This window comes from Lissotriton helveticus, chromosome 2_1 (genome assembly GCF_964261635.1).
Source record: "Lissotriton helveticus chromosome 2_1, aLisHel1.1, whole genome shotgun sequence".
NCBI lineage: Eukaryota > Metazoa > Chordata > Amphibia > Caudata > Salamandridae > Lissotriton > Lissotriton helveticus.
Genome location: NC_136059.1, coordinates 93343106 through 93365206, shown reverse-complemented (window position 1 = coordinate 93365206; position 22101 = coordinate 93343106). Strand labels below are relative to the sequence as shown.

Here is a 22101-nt window from a genome sequence, read left to right as displayed (position 1 = left end):
ACTGGAACATTGTTCACCAGTATATGGCACCTTCAGATAACCGACCTGATGGATTTGATGGTACAGTATGCCAAGCCCTCCTGGAAAGGTTGTGCCAGGAAATTTACTACGTCGGTAATGCTGGTTCCCATGGGATTCAGGTGTTTCTCCACACACCAATGAACCCATCTCCTCCTAGCTGATCTGTACCTCTTGGTAGTCCCTGGGGCCCATGCCTGTTGGATTAGGAGTTCAGCTCCCTGCGAAAGCCTGGCGCCTTGCCAACGTTGCCTGAAATCCTCCATGTCATGAGATGAAGATGGCCTTGGAGAACCAGATAATGTGGATGGCCCAGGGGATCCATCAGGATCTCGGCAAACAATGGTAGGTGTAGCGAAGCGGCCCAGGCAAGTTCCAGGAGAGAAGGGAACTATGCTTGTGAACGTCATACCGGTGTGATCAACACTACAGAGCCAGTTGATGCCTGATCTGAGCCACCACTCGCTGGATAAATAGGAAGGGAGGGATGGCAAAGGCTTGATCCATTGACCAGTCCTGTAGGATGGCATCCACCGCCTCCGTCCTCAGATTCGGTCTCCAGCTGGCATAGCGCGGAAGTTGTGTGTTCCAACTGGAGCCAAACAGGTCCACCTGGCAAGGACCCCAGTGCATCATTCAACCCTGAAATACCCCCGGGCAGAGTCTCCAATCGCTGGCATCCCTGAGGTACCTGGGGTTCCAGTGTGCCTCTGAATTTCAGCGGTCCTGGGAGGTATTCCGTTGTCACTGAAATCTGTCTTTGGAGGCAGTAGTGCCAGAAGTCCTTGGCTAGTTTCACCGGACCACATGATCGGGTTGGACTGGCGGCCGGAGGAGCGACACCTGCCTCTTTTTCGGCCCCTCCAAAAACCTTCCCCGAGAAGATCTTCATTGATGACTGGGCCTTGTCAAGGGCCGAAAAAGTGGAGATGAACTCTCCCAATTCTTTGACGAAAGCTTCACCGAACAGGGTGTCCTGCGCTTTCGGACCTGACTCCAAAGATAAAAGCTCCCCCAGCTTGGGATCGATCTTGTTTAGGAGGGAACTATGACATTCCGAAGAGAGGATGCAGTTGGCATTGCCAAGGAGGCATATCGCCCTCTGTGCCCAGCCCACTATTTTGTCACTGGGGAGTGGCCTCCCCGACTGTTTAGCCTGTTCTGCCAGCTCAATGATCTTAGTTCAGGTCCTCCTTAAGTCCAGAAGTTTGCCCTAGCATGCCCTCCAGGACCGGTCGATCCCCTTCTTGGGGTCCCTCATTTATTTGGCAAAGAAGGTACACTGCTTGGGTTAAATATCAGAGGTAGCTGTGACCTTATCTCCTAGGTATGGTCTGGGGCATTCTGCCCAGAGGCGGGCTCCTACCTCCTTGCTAAGAGGTTAGTGGATCTTACTCGCCACATACTCTGCTACCTTTCTATCAGGGGCCCACTCCGCGGAGTGCGGTTGATATAGTCCCTCTGGGTCAAACATATCACATGGGGCAGGATTCCCCTCATATGAATCTGAATTGGCCGAATGTGGACGCCAGAATCCGTGCGAGTCCTGGGCCTCATCAGAGGAAATGTTGTCATCCTCTAAGTCACCATACCCCAAATCAGTGGGCACGCAGGGTGGCAGCTGCATTCCTCATCGTGGATCAGGTTACAGGATAGTTTACTGTCGCTAGCGTAGATTGGAATCAGATGCAGAGACACAAGGAAAACCCTTTGATGTGAATTTGCGTTGTGTGTTTTAATAGATATTTACGAAGGTGTGTGGCAGGCACTGTGTAGATGTGCTTTTCTGGCAGTGAGGTGCGCAAAGATTAGCTGGGTTTCAGATGGCAACACATAATGTATATAATAAAACAAATACGTCCGTAACAAAATGGGAGAAAATGGATTTTGCATCATTGTTGCTGCTTGCATATTATTAAATGGAGATTTTTTTTTCCACCAAACTTAATTTAAAAGATAAAGGCCGATTCTTGCCCTTGTGTGAAATTCAGAGTTCACCATAGTACTCACAGCCAGGGTCGGATTGGGATCACAATTTGGACCGGGCACTGCCGAAAAAAGTGGCCTACATTCGAGGTGAAGATGGTGTGAGTTTACAGCATCACCTGGCCCCCACAGGAGACCCATTCTTCCTTGCCCATTATGCCATGAATGAGAAGGGCTGTGGGCTAGGTGTCAAATGCAAACACTGTTTCTGGGCTGCGTGGGCCCCAGGGGGGCCAAGGTGAAAATGGTTCAATGGACTGAGCAACACCTGGCCCCCAGGGAGGCCGATTCTGCCACACAATCACCCGCTCCCCAGTCCACCATCAGACTGATTGCTTGGCAGAGCAGGGGGTCAAGGAGAGGTCACAGTTGATAAATCGCTAAACGGCCATATACTCTTCTGTCCAGTGCCCTCTGTGGACTAGAAAGGAGAAATAAAACGGCCACAGAAGGCACTGAGAAACTGGCCCTTCGGCCAATACCCGAGTGCCCGCAGTACCTATCCGTCCCTGCTTACAGCAAACCACTTTATTGCTGAAAACGGCATGCTCAGACCGTCATCCTCCCGAGGACGAATGTTCCAAATTGTTCTTAGAGAGGTTTCGTACGTGAACCGAGACCGGCCATTGTTGCGTTTCTCCAGCGTCTGAATCTATTAAAGGTGAGGGGCCTTTGGTGTGAAGGAACCAGGCAGGAAGACCCACTGGAGGCTCTAATTTGTACTAGAAAGGCGGTGTTTGGGGTGTGCCTGCTCTGATGCTGATTACTGAAGGGGGAGAGGTGGTGTGAGAGGAAAGGAATCTATTACATGGTGTGTTGGGAACACCAAGCAGTGAGGCAGCTTGAGAGAGAAGATATTTGATGAGAGGGAAAGGCCTTTGCTAACAAGCATTGGCAAAAATCAGTAAATCTCGCCTATGTGGTTGTCAGTGTTTTGCTTAGCCATGTTGTACTGCACTGTGACTGCTGTACAACATGGTTGGAAGTAAAGGGAAAAAAGCGCTACGAAGAGTGCTTTTTATTTTCTTTACTTAAGTTTTAGCCATGCTGTACAGCAGCACTACAGCTGTACAACTTGGCATAAACACATTGACAAAAACAATAGCTCTGTCATAGGCGAGACCTATTGGCTTTGCCAATGCTTGTTTTACTTTTACACTTGAACTTGCTATTTCATAAAGATGAATGAAGAAAGTAATCCATAATCCTCGCCTCCGGTCCTCACAAGTCGGTCGCCCTACTCTACACCAGACCTGCGGGCTGCGTCTGCGCCTGCGCATGCTCTTCATTCAGGGCCCCTAGAGGTGACGTCATGCGCGTCAACGCGCAGCGTAGAAAGAGGACTTACCTCCACCTGAAATACTTTTTTCTTTGTAGTCGAACTGCCGCCCACTTACCATGTTGTCGAAACCTGTAAAAAAAAAGCGAAATGGCAAGCTTCCGTTTCAAGATATAACATTGCCTTTCAAGTAAAAATACCGAATCTGCAGCTAACCAACACATTTACAGAAAAGAAACTTGTAAAATATTGGCTGCAACAGAACGAGCTGAAAGTCTTCCCATGCAGGCAACTAATTTTATTCCGTGATTAAGTTACATGATAGAGGCAATTAGGGCCAAACAAAGGCGAACCCTTTTCCGTGTATTCAGCTATGGCCGTCATACCAAGAGGACGAGGCGTCTTTAGTCCGTCTTTCATGTCCAGTTCCGCCTGTGCGGCGCAGCGCAGTGACGTCACTCGCGCGTCCGGTTCCGGCGAAAGGGAACGGACGTTGCCCTTTCGCGCTCCTGTTCGCACGGGGCCGCTGGATCCGGGAGCGAGGGGCGGGGCGGAGGCCCACAGGCAGGTAAGCGCCCGGCGGGACCTCGCTGAGGAGATGTTTCCGCCGCGCATCAAAGCGCTTCAAACGGTGGCGCTGTGGATGCGCAGTGTGCGGCAGCGAGGCCTTTCTGTTGTGCTGCAGGGCGGAAGTGCCCAGAGCCGGTTTAAAGCAAACAAACCCGTGTGTATCTGAGAGTGCGCAGCCCAGCGCGCTGAGGCCTGTGTGCACACACTATAACCCAGGAACACCGGTAGCACCCCAGTACCGAACGAACGAACAGCCCTCAAGCGCCTACACACACAATTTGCAATTCTTCAGGAAGAACGAATATTCTAGCCCACACGCCCTGTCAGATATATCACAATTCATTTGTAGACGCTGCGCAGAAACAACATTGCCTGCGCTTGTGTTCAGATGAATCTAGTGCCTTAGTCCCCGTTATACGGGTTCACGTCATTACACGGCACAGTCATACACACCGCTTATCCGTACTAGGGTTTACACGAGGCGCTTATTTATTATATTTTAAAAGTTTTATATAGCGCTAGCTTGACCCGTAGGTATCGGAGCGCTTTACATACACACAGTAAACAGCAGAAGGACATTACATTACATAGTAGGCACATTATCCTTGTACCTGGGTTTGGTACTCTTTTGTTACATGCACACGCTCCTTTTCTCTTGTTGCACACTGTTTGCTACCTCTCACATTTTGTTTGCTTTTGATACTTGCACAAGTGCCACCATTGCCTACGTTTGTTTGTTTTTGTGCCTGAGTGTCTAGCATATATTGCAGTATATTACCTCTAATTGCACTTTGTTTTCCCTTGTAACCTGCACGCTTGTCACCAGGGTTGTGGAATTGTGCAGCGACAAATTATGGCAGCAATCTCATTATATAAGAGCTCTGATACAGCCTCTCTGATTATGCTAGGGATCATACCGTAATAGTGTTTGAATACTTGAAACCACTTATGTAGCCACGTTTCCTCCGATCTACATCCTGGGGCTGAAGGGAGTGGTAAGCAATAGTTCCAGGGTTAGAAAACCCTTTTTTAGTCTGTGCAAACCTACTAACTTGCATGTTTTAAGCGTTTTCGACAACTCTTCTCTAATCTTTTCCCATGCTGAGAAATGTTGGAAATGTACTTCTGACAATGGCAGACATAGACCTTCTTCGAGATTTGGGGGAAAAAGTGGCTGGAGGGAAAGTGAACTTGCAAACACTCAGACTTTCGCATGAGGAAATCTACACATGCACCTTTGCTCATACTAAAATTCAGTCCACAAATATTTTCTAGGAGCAGTAGTTCTTGCCCATGTCTGTAAATTCATGGGAATCCACGAAAGCCTCATAGCTGAACTTAATGCAAGGACATATATCATGGGTGCACTTTTGAGGCTCTCTTTATTAATTGGGCCCCTAATTTGGCCTGGCGTTGGCCATGACCTTTTGCATTTATTAAAATTGTCTCTCTCTGTATCGGCTGGCTTCACAACATTATGCTCTTTCACAAGGAGCATATTGGCACACAAACTAGCCGTTTTCAGTTCCAGTAACTACTGTGGCAGTGTTTGCTTTTTGAGAGACCAAAAAAATGTTTGGCTTTTGCCAATGTTTTTTGGAATGGTGAGAACCCGGCAGCCCCCACACCAATAAGGTTTTACAAAAATCATGCCAGAACAAGTCACACATTGACAAAACTAAAACGCTGACCACCAATTTCAGACCTACTGGCTTTGCCAATGCTTGTTTATTTTTGTGTCCCATATTCTTATTTAAACTGGTTACACTGAGGTTTAATAATGAGTATTTTGGAAAATACTAGAATGCATCAACCCATGTTACTAAATTATGCTACAAAGAAATGGTACCTGAAATTTGCAGTAGTTTAGCTAAAAAAAAATCCTGCTTTCATTTTTTTAATGAACATTTTATATTGAAAGCAAAGAATCATCAATCTTGCTTTCAAGCTTCTGCAAATATTTGCATCAAATCAGAGAGCATCCGGGGGGCATTATACCTAGCCTCATATTGCTAAACTTTAAAAACGGGTACACATTTTTATACTGGAACCACTGTCCGTAGTGCAGTCAGACAACATTTAATTCGAGCGCTCACCCTGATAATAAAGGCTTTCAATTAATGTGCCACAAATACAAGTTTAAACCGCATTAACATGGACAAAAATATTATCTTAACTGCAGACTGTGCCCTTCCCTGGTCAATAATGTGGTACTGTAAATTGGCAATCAACGGGTTTGTGCTGCAGGGGGTTGGGCCTACTTGTCCCAAGGACAAAATACACATTAAAACTTGTTGCCCTTGACCCCAAACAATATGTCTAGGGCATCGGGCTATAGGAATTCCACATCCCTGGTTACGCTTTCCTCCTGTAATGCACTGTTTGCTACCTCATGTATTTTGTTGCTCACAATTGTCACTTTTACCTCATGTAACTTAATGTCTGCTTTTGTAATTTGTTCCCTTGTAATTTTCTGTTCCTTTTGTGAAGCACTCTGATGCCTTCGGGTAAAATTCTGCGCTATATGAAAAACGCATAAATAAATAAATAAACAGTAAAAATAGGTGAGAATGACATAGTCCGGTCACCCACTATCCTTGAATGTCCATCCTTTATGTGCCCCCTGCAAATGGGTTCACATAGATCGTAGTATATTTTCAATTCGTAGCAAGTGAACTTTTTTAAATTTGGGCAATTGCTAACAATAATTTTGGATGGCAACCTTAATATACATTGCTGGGACTATACTGATTAGTTTATTGTTTGTCTACAATATTTTAGGTCGTCATCGTGGCCATAGTTTATTACTTTTGAAGGGTTAATGACACCTTTGGCTAGTAAAGAACTACCTGTTTTCTTGCAAATGAAAGGAGCAAGGCCCCCTAATAATGATTGAGGTGGACCCTTTTACACCAAGAGACTACTATAGTAGTTTATTTTTGGGGTTTGTTGCTGCTCTGTACATAACCTTTCGTTTACTTCAGAATGCAAGATGTAGAAAGAAGCTGTTAGTCAGAAGAACAAAAACATCAACCCCGGCACCTCGAAAGAACTATTACCATATATGTCTGAATAGTTCACTATTTAGAAGTGTCCTGACTGAGGTTCAGTTCTCAAGGAGGGGTTGAAGGAGTTCCATAGTCTTGTAACTTGTATACCTTGGATCCTTCCTCGTTTGATGTGCTCGAACGAACGTTAATAGATCAAGTTAGCGGATGATAAGCTGAGCTTTTTAGTGGGGCGTAGCACAGGCATTGCAGCAGGTATGTTGGACTTTTTCCCCCAAACTGCTTTGTCAATGGTAGAGACATTAAGTTTGATCCTTGCTTTGACTCGTAGCGAGTGAACATCGCTCAGACCCGACATGGTTTTAGTTACATGGGCCAGGCTCATTTTGCGCTCTTTTTCTACCCCTACAAAGGTTAAAGTACTTTCCTAGGTTGTCTCTGTTAGATTATGTATATAGGTTCATTGCCCTGGCAAAGTCATCATGCGCTCTGACTTGCATCTGGTTCCTGGTCTTCAGAGTGTATGGTTTTAAAGGCTGGTTTGTGGTGTTGCCTATGTGGGACATATTAGTGTGTTGTGAGAGGCTTGTGCCCAAGTGTGTTGCACAAAAGCATGGGTATTGCAGAACTTGTCAGAATTGATGTACCTACACATTCAGGTGTTTTCCATTTTTTGGGATGGACTGCATTAATTATATTAAATTGATGTTGATGTGCATTTTTGGGTTTGTTGTGGTATATTGAACTCACCCAGTTGCATTGCAGAGGTCAACAATTGCATGCTCTGCTTTAGTGCAAAATATGATTAAATGAAGTCGAAAGGATTCTAACTTGTTAGTAAGTTTTGGGGGGAGGTCCCATGTACATATTTATAGAGTAGTCCAAGTGGGACATGACAAGGCAGGTTAAATGTGTGTCTGTGTATGTATGGACCACATAGTTCAAATCTATTTTTATTTTACAGAGTTTTATATAGTGCAAACTTGACCCGAATCGGTTATCGGAGCGCTTTCCATAGCATCAGTTGCATTGCATGAGGATACATTCATTTTTGTTAGGCACGGGGAGATTGTGATTTGCCCAGAATCACAGGATGTTCAGCGTCATTACAGAGACTCGAACCCAGTTCCCCAGACTCTAGGTCAACCTAGGCCAACTCCTCTCCCCAATCGAGCTGCCAGTAAGTGAACATTGTACGTGAGGAGTGTTTTACAGTGGGTAGTTTGGAAGAAGTGGGTAGGTTTCTTGTTCTGCTGTTACTCTGTATCATTTTTATAGCACTTACGTTGACTTCTATAGCTGTTGCAGAACCTGGTTGTGATCTTTCGAAGGTGATCTGATAACTTACTCTCAAATTGATTGAAGGAAGTTCCTTCATTGCTTTAACAAGTATAAAAATTATCTATATCCCGTTTTGGGAGAGGTGTCCTTCTCTCCACCCCTCAATAGACCATATTTAAATGTTGCAATAACATGAACCTGTAGGTCCAGTTGTCCAAATCGAATGCCTTGTCCATGTCAACTAGTAGTAAGGCTGCTGGTCTGTCTAGTCCATCAACGGCGGCTGTTGCATTATAAGCTCTGAATATCATGTCGAGTGGCATGAAGCTGGCCTGGTCTGGATGGGTCAAGGCTAGGAGGTGTGGTATCAATCAGCCTACATGCCAAAATCTTAGCGAGTATCTTGGCTTCAATATTTAATCAATAAATGGGCCGATAGGATGCACATAATTCAGGTGGGCGATCTGGTTTTGGAAAGACCACTCACTATCTCTGCATGTCTCCAGTCCGGAGTCAGACATTTGGCCCAGCATCGTAATATGCATTTTGAAGAATTTGCGAGGGAATCCATTGGGTCCTGGTGCTCTGCCGGAAGCTATCCCCATGACCGCAGCAGATGTCAGCGGTCAGGGTGGTATGATACCTTCTCTGCAAAATTCCCAGTAGGTGGCGAGAGCCCACACTGTCTCGCTCTTGTGCTGACAGCTCGGTTTGGATGGTCTGAGCTTCGTGTTGTATTTATTGTACAGAGTTTTATATAGCACAAACTTGACCCAAAGATATCGGGTATCAGAGTGCTTTACATAGCACCAGTTGCGTTACATATACATGAGGACACATTCATTTTTTAGGTCTCGGCTAGTCGCGCGTCTCCGCTGAGAACCTTTTGTCGGCATGTGTGCCTCCCATGAGACCATCCTGGCCACGCGCATGGCGATTTGAAACTGTCACGCGAACGCGTGCTGTGGCCAGGCGCTGCCTCCTGGGAAGCTCGAAACACCACACACGCATGCGCATACACACAGACACACACACAAGCGCCCACGCACATACATACATACAGACACCCCCCCACACACATACACACACACACACACAAGTGCACCAAGGCCCCCCCTCGCCTCCCCCTCCGCCGTCACTGTCGCACACATACATACGCACACGAGCATACACACACACACACAAGTGCACTGAGCCCCCCCCAGCCCTTTTGAACTTACCTGGCCAATCTCGGGGGACTCTGCTGTCAGCACGCGGCGCGCAACCTCCTGCTGGCGCGGCCCCGGGGCTCTCCACCGCTCACAGGAGCCCCGGGGCGCGAGACGCATGGACTCCGCCTGCCTCCTCTTCCGGTCCGGACGCGGCCCGCCCCCGTCACAGGCGACCTGACCTTGCCTGACCTCCGGTGCGGCCGCGGCGGGATTCCGGGGGGCATTTTCTGTTGCTCCCCCTCCCTAGTCACCACGTAGACTGAAATCCATATTTTACACAATGATCTTCCATGTTTCATGAAAAACATTTTACGAGAATTACATTTACTGTGGCATCTGGGTTTTGAAGTCACATTGATTTGTGTGAAAATAATAGCTAAACATCTAATACAATGATTAAGTGCATTAGTATAAATATACAGCTAATGACTCCTCTTCTGTGGAAATAATGATATCCTACAAGTAAAATTCGTATCGCCAAAAAAAGAAGATATTAGTTCCCATACAGATACGATTGTATCCCAGCAAAAACAGTGTGGATGTATTAAAACAGCAGTTTAAATATGAGTGCAAGCCCGTGTTGGATGTGACTATGAGTGTGTGGGTGGCCAGTGGTTAAAATATCATTTGAATTGCTTGACACAGGAAAAGTGCAGACTGAGTGTGCAGAGCAGTGAGTGTGCAGAGCAGTGAGTGTGCAGAGCAGTGAGTGTGCGCGCAGAGTAGGGAGTGCGCAGAGTGCTGTGTATTGGCAATGTAAATGACAATGCCATTTATTTATGATTTAAAGAAGAAGAAAAAAGAAATGTCACGAGCAATGCCAATAGCTCTACTTTTAATGCTGCTGAGACCATTGCATTGTAAATGCTTATTTTGTGTGTGTGAGGCACGGAGAGATTACGTGATTTGCCCAGAATCACAGGATGTTCAGGGTCGTTGCCGAGACTCTAACCCGGTTCCCCAGATTCGAGGTCGACCGCCCTAGCCGTTAGGCCAACTCCTCTCCTCTTTTTTTTCTGGCGTTTACCTGCTGTGCAATGGCCAATTTCAAACCCTCGGATGGTTGCTTTCATGGCCTCCAACAGTGTAGTAACAGATCCCACTGTCCATTCATAGCAAAATATTCCACTATGGCTTTATGCAGGCCTGCTCTATAGCTCGGGTTATGTGGATGCCAGGATGATAGCCACCTGCAAAACGCTGACTGTCTTGGACCCATCTCTATCTGTAGTTGGACTGGGGAATGGCCAGATCCCTATGCAAGATATCCACCCCTCACAGTTGACGTGTGTGCTCTGGTGATGAAGATGTATTCTAATCTGGAAAATGACCTATGGACCGCCGAGAAGTACGTGTAACCGACATCTGCTGGGTGCAGCGTCCTCCATGTGTCGGACCATCCCAAAGCCTCTGCTAGTGGTCCCAGGTGTGAACCCACTCTGTGTGTGTTGTACAGCTGTGGGTCAGCATCTATCCTGGTCAGGGTGGATAACATTATTCTAATCTCCCCCAATTAGTGCTATGGATTCGGGCATATATCCCCAAATATCAGCAACAGGCTCAGTGAATGCATTGCTGAGGGGGAGAGGAGCAGACACATTACCAAATATCATAGGCTCCCCTGCGATCATACCCTGGATGAATAAGTATCAGCCCAACCCATCTGCCCATTTACGTAGGTGCGTAAATGCAAGCCTGCGGTGGATTAGAATAGCCACTCCCCTAGAGCCTCTAGCAAAACCCACGTGGAAGACTTGTATGAAGCCAAATCAGGCCAAGCATTGGGCCTTGGTCACCAGCAAGACATCCACTACCAGGTGTTTCGCATGTCTCAGTACAGCCCCGTTTGATCTTGTCAAGAAGACCCCTAACATTCCAGGTGACTACCTTAATTTCCCCTGTTGGATTTGTTCTATTTAGGTGTGTTGTCATGTTACACTGCAAAAGTAGATGACTAGCTGTGGGATGCATATACCAAGAGAATATAGCACAATACTGGCATTTTTGAATCTCTAAATCTAACAACCTAAAAAACTGGCCCTTCCTCCCTCCCCCCTCCTCCCACCCAATACCTCAAAGAATAATGAAGTATCTCTTCATTATGTTAGCAGATCCCACCCCAACAGGGGGTTAACAACTGAAACAATCCAACTGTTCCCTTGAGATCACATCCCTAACTGGTGTCTTTGGGATCTAACTCTGCTGTTCGAAAAAGGGAGTGTGAGAAAGTGCTCTCTTTCTCGATGGTTGCTCCCACTTCTTGCTGAACTGCTGATGTGCTGTGACCAAGTGTGCCCTGGGCTCCTGCCAATCAGGTACCCAGTGCCCATGTTCTTTCCCTAAAACTGCATTGAAAATAAAACCCAATTGCCACAGGTACCCAGGGCACTGCGACCAGAGAGGACCTCTAAGGGCTGCAGCACTTAATGTGCCACCCTTGGAGGTCCTGTACCATTACACTCCCACACTGCCTTTGCAGTCTGCGTGTTTTGGTGCAGGACAAAGAGAAGATTCGACATGACACACATCCCTGTGTGCCATGCCTACAACCCACTGCCCTGGCATAGATCAGTCACCCCTCTAGCTGGGTGCACTATACCAGTGGTGAGTGTACAGGTGCATGAGCCCGGTACCCCTACAGTGAGTCCATTCTTGGACATTGTTAGAGCAGTGCTGCCATTAAGAGTATATGGTGCTGAGTACAAACTCCACAGCCCCATATGGCTAGTCTAAAAACTGACATTAAACCCACACTGATGCCAATGTGGGATTTAATGAAAAATGCACACAGAGGGCATCCTAGAGATGCTCCTTGAAAAACTACCTACCACTGTTGACCAGACTGAGTGGCTGATTTCAGCTGCCACCACCAGACATGTTTCTGGACCTCTGGGTCGAGAGCCTACTGCTCTTTGGGGTCTGAAACAGTGCACGTCCCGAGACGAGGTGCCAAGCCTCCTCCCCCAGAAGGGGACAAGTGAAGAAGAGGTGTGCCCATCTCTGCCAACTCCACCCCTCAGGTGGGGGATGCAAGGTGAAGCACAACTCTGTCCCTGCCATCTTGCAGATGGGGCGACCCAGGGAAAGGCTTATGTCCCTTTACAATTGGAGGGTGGCATAATAAGGGGTGTACCCATCAATGGGAAGGGTCTCATTGGTTCAAACCTTTTACCTTCCTGTAATGCCCCTAAATCTAGTATTTAGGGGCACCCCTGAACCTTGCTTCCTCAGACAAGAAACAACTAGAAGAAAAGAAGGGCTGAACAGCCGTGCCAAAGCTAACAAGAGGAGGGCGCCCACTGACTTGGCCACAGCCCTACCGGCCTGTCCCCACCTCAAACCTGCTTCAGCAAAATCATGCTGTGACCTGCAGCCAGCAACCTCGAGAAACCTGGAGGACCTGCCTCCCTTCAATCCCAAAGACTCTGTCTCCCGTGAGCACTGAATTTGTTCTGCAATAGACTCCAGTCCTGAAAGCATCCGTGGATCTGCACCTGACGCCCAAGGCCCGAGTTCGAGTGGCCCAACACCAAGAGGAGGTTTCACCAGCGAGTTTGACCCGAGATCTGGTGATCCCTGACCTGCCTCAAGCCGGCGCCTGCAAACTCAAACCGGAAGGTCCCCTCAACCGTGACATGGAGGGGGTAAGAAGATCTGACCCTAAAAGGCACCTCTGCACCCGACGCCCCATGGCCTTGAGTGGCTCAACCGACAGTGCCTAACCAACCCCCAACATCCAAACTTACATCTCCAAGTGGTGGTCGCACCTAGAAGATCTTCGTCCCGAGCTAGCAGTGTGTTTGCAAACCAGAGACTCATAGCACTCTGCACCCTACCGCCCCAGTGCTGCCGGAAGTGCATCTTATGTGCTGGCTTAAACTCCCATTTGCCCTGAGCTTAAGTCCAGGAGCTTTGCTCCCCAATAGCTCAAACTTTCCTAATGCGAGACCTATTGCATTTCCAATGCTTGTTAAACTGTTCCCTCTTCTTGTATTGTGGGCTCTCTACCGCTCTGCTCCTTGGTCCATCACGGGTCTTTGTCCCGTTTGAGTGGAGGGAGTATCGGTAACGCTGCAGCTCAATTCCCCTCTTCCGGGTTGGAGACCGGAGGGGGTGGAGCTTAGATCTTCTACTTAATTGGGTGCCATTCCCCACGCGCAGCGGACGCGCGCAGGCTGTATTGACTGTCTGTTAAATGCAGTGCTACTACATGCTTTTATATCTGCTTTCATAATGCTTTTTAAAAACAACCATTTTTAAAAGGAAAATAACGCAACAAAGTCTAGTACCTTTTTAAACTGTTCTCCCTTGTATTGTGTGCTCTCTACCGCTCTGCTCCCTTGTCCACCCCGGGTCTTTGTCCCGTTTGAGTGGAGGGAGTATCGGTAATGCTCCAGCTCAATTCCCCTCCTCCGGGTTGGGGACCGGAGGGGGCGGAGCTTGGATCTTCTACTTAATCGGATGCCATTCCGCATGTATAGGGTACGTGCCGACGGCGCGCCAAAGGCAAGCCCGTCTGCGCCCAGCAGGGGCCACAACCCCTGCCCGTTTGGATCCGGATCCTGGGAGATACAGTCCCCGCTCCCTCCTTAAACTTAAAGGTGTATTATCTGCAAACTGCCAGTACTCATGGAACGTGGCAGAGCAATACAATACATGCCTACACTGGGGTTTCACTTTCCAACCTACAATCACTGAACCTGACCCACACACACCAAGTGCACCCAGCGAAATATGTACCTTGTAAAATGCAGATCACTTCCTAAGCACTCCACAGTAATTGCCCTGCTCCTAGAAGAACTAAAACCGGATGGTCTCTTTTTGATAGAGACTTGGCTTAATGCAGACTCTGGGCCTGACCTCGTCCAAGCTCTCCCTCACGGATACCATATACGAGAGGATCGCAAAGAGGGCGGAGGAAGCCTAGCGATTATTTTCAAAGACCTCTATAATTGCCGCAGACTCCCTAACCTGGTACAAGATTGTGAAAATGTATCTTTCGCCATTGATTTCTCCCCCACTACTACCTTCTCTGGGCTACTCATTTATCGCCCACCTGGGGCTCTTGGGCAATTTCTCAATGCCCTCCCCCCCAATCATAGCAAATCTGGCATGTGTGCCTTTTAATTTCTCACTATTCGGGGATCTTAATATCCATCTAGATGATGTCTCCAACCACAACGCCAAAGAACTGACTGAGCCTTTATGCACTTGTGACCTTGCCGAAAGGAAAAAGCGTAGACCAGGTCGTGGGGAGTAAGGCTTTATTTTTTAGGTCTCGCGACCTATCAATGCGCGCAAGCGCATTGAGCGGAGAGAAAATTCAAGTGCTCACAAAGCTCGTCAAACCAAGGGCTTTTTGCTGCGGTTTTCTTTGAGTTCATGTGAATCACGTGACCAAACAAGCACGCGCATCAGCCACCTTCCCTCCTAATTGCATTTTTTCACGGCCGCACTGCACATCAAAGGACCTTCGCCCAGCGTGCGCTCTGCAGCTTCTCCTCCCCTAATTAATCATGGCTGGCCGGCCGTACATTCAGTTTCCCGGCCGCTCTTGTTTATCTCTCCCCCCACTGTATCTGATTACCTTGTGCTGTGCCTCCGCTGCAACACACAATATCGAACTGCGTCAATGTGACAGTGGTCTTTATATCAAAAATTTACTTTTAGAGATGGGATGTCTTGCGCTCGCCTCAACTAATCGCTTTCACAAGTTTGCTTTTTTCCGCTATTAAAAAACAATCCTGCTACACTTAAACATGGTGTCTCTTTCACTTTACAGCATATCACGCTAGTTCGTCTTTCTTTCAGCGACGCTCCACATTCATTTTCTGTTGCACTTGCGCATTGACACCAAATCCACAGACTGTCTTTTACAATCCCCACCCCCAGAGACCCCTGATTGGCATGCTAATGCAGGCTAACAACAAGCATTCCCATAGCCAATAGGACTCGCATTAGGAAAGTGTAAGCTATTGGCTTTGTAAATAACAATGCTATTAATTTATATATTTTCAGTGCCAACACATTAAAAAAAAAATTGTCATTTACAATACCAATAGCCCACACTTTCCTAATGCGAGACCTATTGGCAACGCCAGTGCTTGTCTAAATGGTTTTCCAATTTGGTTAGTCAGTCTATCTCTGTTTTTGTAGAAATAATCTGTGTTGTAAAAGCTGGTATTCTGGTCTGGAGTCATTGAGGGGTGGTATTACTGGGCGCTGTCACTCCTTGGACAGTATACAGCCGTTCTGGAAGTCTCAACCCGGGTTGGAAGCAAAAAAAAAAAAAGAGAAACAATAATTTAGCCAAGTGCTCTTGGCTCTCTATCATCCCAGGAGGGAAACCGGGAGTGCTGGGACCACCGCTGTCTGTGTGATAACGTGATGCTGGGTTTAGGATTCACAAGTGAAGGGAGCACACGTGAAGAAGTTCACTCGTGAACGTGGTGAAGTGGGGCTGTGTCAGTAGGAGGGGAGTAAGGAAGTGGGGGGAAGGAGAGGGTAGATACGGGCTGGGCAATCACTCTGTCATACTTCCCCGCCTCCCAACCCACCCAGATACCTTCCTCCATACCTGGGACAGCCACGTTCCTCCTGGAACGTGGCTCGCAATATCGCGGGGTCTTTGGCCTATAGGCTCCGCCGTCTCTGTCTTCGGAGTTCTTCGAGCTTCATTTTCTCTCTCCCGTCGCAGTTCCTGCCAGTCACGGTCTTCCCCTCTCTGGTCAGCCGAGAACGCCACCAGGTCTCCTTCGTCCTTTCCGTGGTCCAGGAACCTCCCCACCTTCGCGCTTCCTCTTCCTTCTCCAATAGCTGTTCGCTGACGTCCTCGGAGGGCGGGGCTTCTTTGCAGGACGCGACCCAGTTAAAGGGATCGGTTTTAATTCCTTCCTCCGTGATTTTTTCTTGGAGTGTGCTGTCACGGCTCCATTTACCCTGTAGGGGGGGGGATACAAGGAGGTGTTGTAGGTTTCACTACCCACCATTCCCTAGCGGTATCATCTGGGATTGCTGGCAGGCTCGCCCTGTCACAGCACTACAATTCAAACAGCTACTATTCGAACCTACCCATACCAAAGGTCATCTACTTGACGCTGTTTTTAGCAACTACGCAGAACTCAATGGGAACTCCATCCCCGCTTCCCTGTTCTGACCATTTCCTGATCCCCCCTGTCCTGGGCTATTTCCGACTCTCACTGCTTCGTCCCCCAAGGAAATTTATCGAATTGCCAAAACCCTCCTCAAACTTCCCCAGAAACCCCCCAATCCGATTGATGCTCAAACCCAATGCAACAATCTGGCAGATATCTTTTTCCCGAAAATACAAATAATATAAACCTCCTTCCCCCTCACTCAGCCGGATCCAGCCTTGACCACTACTATAAACTCTGGACCTGGACCCTCAGCTACTCTGGATAGTCTCCCCCTTCTTGATCTCATTATGTTCGACTCCACTATGCACCGAATAAAATTCGGCTCCCTCTTGACCCGGCACCCCCAAGTGTCTTGCTGTCGGTCATAGGAAACATTCTGCCCATTATTCTCGATCTGCTCAATGCCTCCATCTCTTCTGGCATTGTTCCCCCCTCCTGGAAGCGTGCCATGGTCAAGGCTCTCCTGAAAAAGCCTGACCGTGATAATCCTAGCAACTATCGGCCGAACTCCCTGCTACCATGATTGAGTAAAATTCTGCAGAAATATGTCAACTCGGTATTGGTAGATGTTTTGGGAAAATAATCGCCTGCTTGATCTCTCCCAGACTGGTTTACGCCCCCAGCATGGAACCGAAACCGCCCTCCTCACAGTAACTGAGGAGGTTAGGAAAATCCTTGATCAAGTAGGATCTGCAGCAATCATCCTCCTCGGCCTAAGTGCCACATTCGACACTGTAAACCATGACATACTGATCCATCGACTTATGAACTTAGGAGTGTCAGGAAATGCTATCACCTGGTTTAGGTTGTTTCTAGCTGACCGCTCCTTTCAGGTTTTCGAGGGTGATATTGCCTCCACCAGTCTGCCACTCAGTTGTGGTGTGCCTCAGGGCTCCTCCCTGAGCCCCACACTGTTCAACATATATATGCGCCCCATAGCTGAGATTGTCCGTCCTTTTGGGATAAAAATGATCACTTATGCCGACGACAATCATCTAGTGGTAGCCCTCAATCAGCCAAACATCTCTCCAATCAACTTAAGTAGCTGTCTAGAGGAGGTGGCCAATTGGATGACACTTTCCTATTTAAAATTGAATGGGGACAAAACTGAGCTCATGCTATTAGGAAATACTCCCTCATTTCATGCTAATCTACTGTGACCCACTTGCCTCCTTCCCGCTCCAGCCCCAAAAAGCACAATTCAAAAGCCTAGGCATCTGGCTGGACCATTCTCTTAATTTTAACTATCAAGCAGCAAAACTTTCAGCCTCCTTGCTATGGCCTGCTCAGGCTATTACGAAAAATCCTTTCCCTGCTCCCATTTCAAGCAAGACAAATCATGATCCAGGGCCTCATCCTGTCTTGCCTGGATTACGGGAATGCCCTCTATTTAGGGGCCCCCAATCTACTATCCATAGACTGCAGACCATTCAAAATTGTGCAGCCCGCACACACCTTCGGATCCCCCGTCGGCAGTCAACCTATCCAGGACTCAAGAGCCTGCACTGGCTCCCGGTTAGGGAAGGAATTCAATTTAAGACACTGTGCATCACTCACAGAGCTTTCTGGAAGACAGGCCCGCCATCAGCCAATCACTGATCATTCCCTACCAACTGAACAGACAGCTTCGTTCTGTATCTTTTTTCCTTGCCGTAGTCCCCAAAGTCAAGAGAAGAAGGTGTGGTGGCCGCTCATTTGCCTACAATTCAGCCAAAATGTGGAACTCTCTTCCCCGCCACATGTGGGCAGAGCCTAACCTGCTACCTTTCCGCAAACTCCTAAAAACTGCCTTACATTAGATCTTAAGCAGCCTCCCCGCCCGCGTATGTCTGCAGCGTTAGGATGCCTCAGGGTAGCTATCACGCTTTACAAATGGTCTTTTCATTTCATTTTCTCTGCTGCAAAATAATTTGCATGATTCTACAAAACAAGTATACATTGTATCTTGAAAAGCATTATTTCATCGAAAGTCTCACTTACCTGCTACTAAGTAAATCTTGGTTCTAGTAATAAAAATAACAAAGTAACAACTTTTATGTAATCCATTGGTCTGGATTCATTCTTTGTGTGTGACGTCATTTCTTGCCTGAGTGTGTACAACAAATGTTTAACACTATCCTCTGATAAGCTGGACTGCTCAATCACATTCCCATAAGAGAGCGAGGTATTGCCTACTGTAGCCTCTGCTATACCTTTGGTGATCCACTGGACTCTGTGCACACTATACCATACTTTGAAGTAGTACATACAGAGCCGGCTTCCAACACTCCCATCTTTTTGTTTGCAGCAGTAATAGTAACCCTGAAGTACCAGTGGTAAATTACAGAACTTGTGCAGATTACCACCCAATAACCACTGATTGCTCATAACTCTAAGAAACTCTCACACCATCTTATGCTCAATGTGTACATTTTGTCTTTGAGATCTAGTTTGGTCTTCTCTCACACAATATTAAAGAGAGATCATCTCTGTGCAGAGTTTGAGCAGGCTCCTCCCCTACACCCCCTATATGTTTTGCAACCAAATCAAAAACGTTGTGGTATTTGCATGCAGAGCAACCAAAGGGCTCTGAAAAATCTCTGGTTCACACTGAAACGGGTAGGCTGTACAAATAAAAGTTACATTAGAATTAAGTAAACAAAAATGTCATTGTCACACAGCAGACACTTTTGGCGGGAGGTCAACAAGTACCTCAGTCTTCCACCCTGAAATGAAACAATGAGCAGGATGAATACAACTGGCTAAATGTAAATGCCTTACTGGTAGAAAGAGATTTTACCAGGAGCATATTGCTAACTAGGTAAAGTACACTAATGCTTTAAATAGATTCTTGCTTCAACTGGAAGCCAGTGCAATATGTTCCCAGGTTTGACACCTTATCCCAGCTCTTGTGGTTTCAGGCTATCGGTACCATCTGAAGTTGAACAGTCCTTTATTGCATCATCCCCAAATGTAGACCATTGCTTTAGTCTAATTGGGTTACTACAGTGCCTTAGAGTACAATAGTTCTGCACTGAGAAGAGATAGGCCATTGATCTTTCAGGCAGACTACATAATTGTGATGTAAACAATCTGGGCACCCATAGAGTTTTCGTGAAAAGCTTTGAGTTTCGCCTGAAATGATACTGTGGCAGAATGTCAGCAAATAGCTAACAGGTAATCGGTCCCTTTTTAAAAAGTGCCAACTTTGGATAATCCCCTTCAGATGTGAGCAATCCCATTCAGACGTGAGCACATGCACTCCAGACTAGTTTCTTACTGTTTAGCTCTAGATTTAGATAAATTATTGTTTAATTCCTTTGGTACATGGAGCACGGGATCAACATCTGGGTATAACCTTCTTGAAAACTTGTTCATGGACAGTTTTTCTCCAGATATGTTCTTTCTGCTGTGATTAGACAAAACTCTTCCGGGAAAGAAACAAATTGTGGGGTTTCCCACGTAATAATTTGTTCTGATTTGGTTAGTAATTCGAGTTGTCTGCAGAATCAGCAAGTACTTTTAGGACTCAACCTGTGCCTTGTAGGTTGAAAGGCTGTTCTAGTTTATGATGTACAATTATTGCTATATTTGGCTTGTAAACCTCAATAAAACATTGAAAAATACGTGCTCACTTCCTAGGATTATAATCTGTAGTTTAATATTGGTAATAAAAGCCAAACCCTGAGATTTTGTTTTTTAAATATTTTCTTTTTATATGTTTTTGGAGTTTTATATAGCACAAAATAGATATGGAGTATCAAGCACTTTGAAGTAACAATGGGAAAGGTTACACCAGGTGGAAAAAAATAGGATTAACAGAATGTTACTTATGTTCACTGAAAGAACAAGCATTTGCAATTCAACAGGTCTCTCATTTACATAAGTTTGCGCTATTATCATTGTAAACGACAATGCCTTTTATTTATGTTTTGGATTTTGAAATATAAATAAAATGCAGTCATTTACAATGCCAGTAGCTTAAACTTGTGCAAATGCGATACCTATTGCATATGCTTGTTCTGTTTGTATCTCTTCCTGGTGTGACTTTACATCCTTACATTTGCCCCAAAAATTCTGTTTGAATCTCGTATGTAACTCATATAATCCAAAGTCCTTATGCAACGCAACTGGTTCTTTTGTAAAGCGCTTTGACACCTTCGGGTAATGTCCGCGCTATATAAAATCGCATTAAATAAATTTCAATTCAGGCAGCTCTGTAACTTGTAGTTCTTGACATCCACAGTGGGCTTAGACCTAAAAGTCCCAGCATGCAAAGTGTGAGCCAGGAGTACTGGCTGTCATGGAGCCTCTTGGCAGCTATGACAACAATAAGACGGCGCAGCTTGAGGCTTTTCTTAAAGTGGAGATGAGCGGGGTCTGCGCGAAGGACACACGCAGCGCTAACGTGATGTCCCAATTGCGCTTGTCGCTTAGAGATCGCAGTCGTCGGCTTCTAGCCGCTGTCTGGCACCGTCCCTGCTCTGGGCCCTCAGGCCGGCGTGTACACAGCACACAGACACCCACGTCGTGCACACATACATGCACGGACTGACTGACTTTTCCTGCTGTCCCGGCAGAGGAGGCCCCGGGGTTGCTGGGTGTCGGCCAGAGGCCTCCCCGGAGCAGGGCTCCGCAAGCTGACTCCTGTGAGACCGCTGTGCCTCCCGCCCTCGCCTCGAAGCAGCTCCTAATTGAAACCAGGAAGGCCACTGATACCAGCTCTACACCCCCCAACCCCCCCCCCCCCCTGCTCGCAGCATCCTTCGCCAGGGCCGACTTCCTCCTCCATAACACGGTGCACTTTACAGGAGCTCAAAATAAGAAAACTAACTGATAGAGGCCTCGTATCCAATCCTAAACCTCTGTACATGTTCAGAGGCCAACAGCCGAAACCTTCAGCCAATGAGCATACCAACAATACCCTTCGCCAATCATAAAGCGCCTCCGTCTTTTCCACGGCGAATAGAATATAGTTATGCATGTATTCCGAATAATGGATTAGTTGTGGCAGAAGAACACTCGCATCGAGGGAATCTAATTACCGTATTTACGCGTGCATGGAAAAAAAGTACCTGTAAATAAAGTTACCCGATTTTGGTCTCAAATAATGGACAGTCTCAGGAAATGTTCTAAAAACGCAGAGAATGTTTCAAATAGTTTTAGCAGTTTCTTTTCTTCGGCTATTAAATCCATTCTCATGTAAATATATCTAATGAGCCTAATTTGATAAAGAGTAAATATAGATATAATGAACTACAGCAGACTACTTGAATTATCTGTTTAGGGCTGGCGTCGCCTCAGAACTTGAGAATCCTACAGCAGCGCTCGCATAGATAGACTAGTGGTGCGCGCGTACCACAGATGAGCAGGGGGGAGGGAGCACGGCAGCGAGGCTAACGTGGAGTGACGGCCGGCGCCGCGCTGTCATTGGCCAGCGCCCGCCCGGAAGAAGAGACGTCCTCCCGGGACCGCCAGCCGAAAGGAGACACGGCTTTGCGGGGCTCCCATGTACTGGAGGGAGCCCCGGCAGAGGAACCAGCAAGCATTGTTGGACAGCGGAGGGGGCGCGAGGCACATTGTCGGTGCCTGCCCCCACCGCGAGAGCCACA

The 22101-nt window shown here is 47.1% G+C and overlaps 1 protein-coding gene across 5 annotated transcripts in view; it reads left to right on the top strand.

Annotated features, from left to right (window-relative positions):
- Nucleotides 1-3727: 3727 nt before the first annotated feature.
- Nucleotides 3728-22101, top strand: part of LOC144817744 (uncharacterized) — a 163114-nt gene continuing 144740 nt past the window's right edge. For all 5 annotated transcript variants that reach the window (XM_078674528.1, XM_078674527.1, XM_078674526.1 and 2 more), the window contains exon 1: nucleotides 3728-3851. The gene's annotated coding sequence lies outside the window, so the exon portion shown is untranslated. The remainder of the gene's footprint in view (nucleotides 3852-22101) is intronic.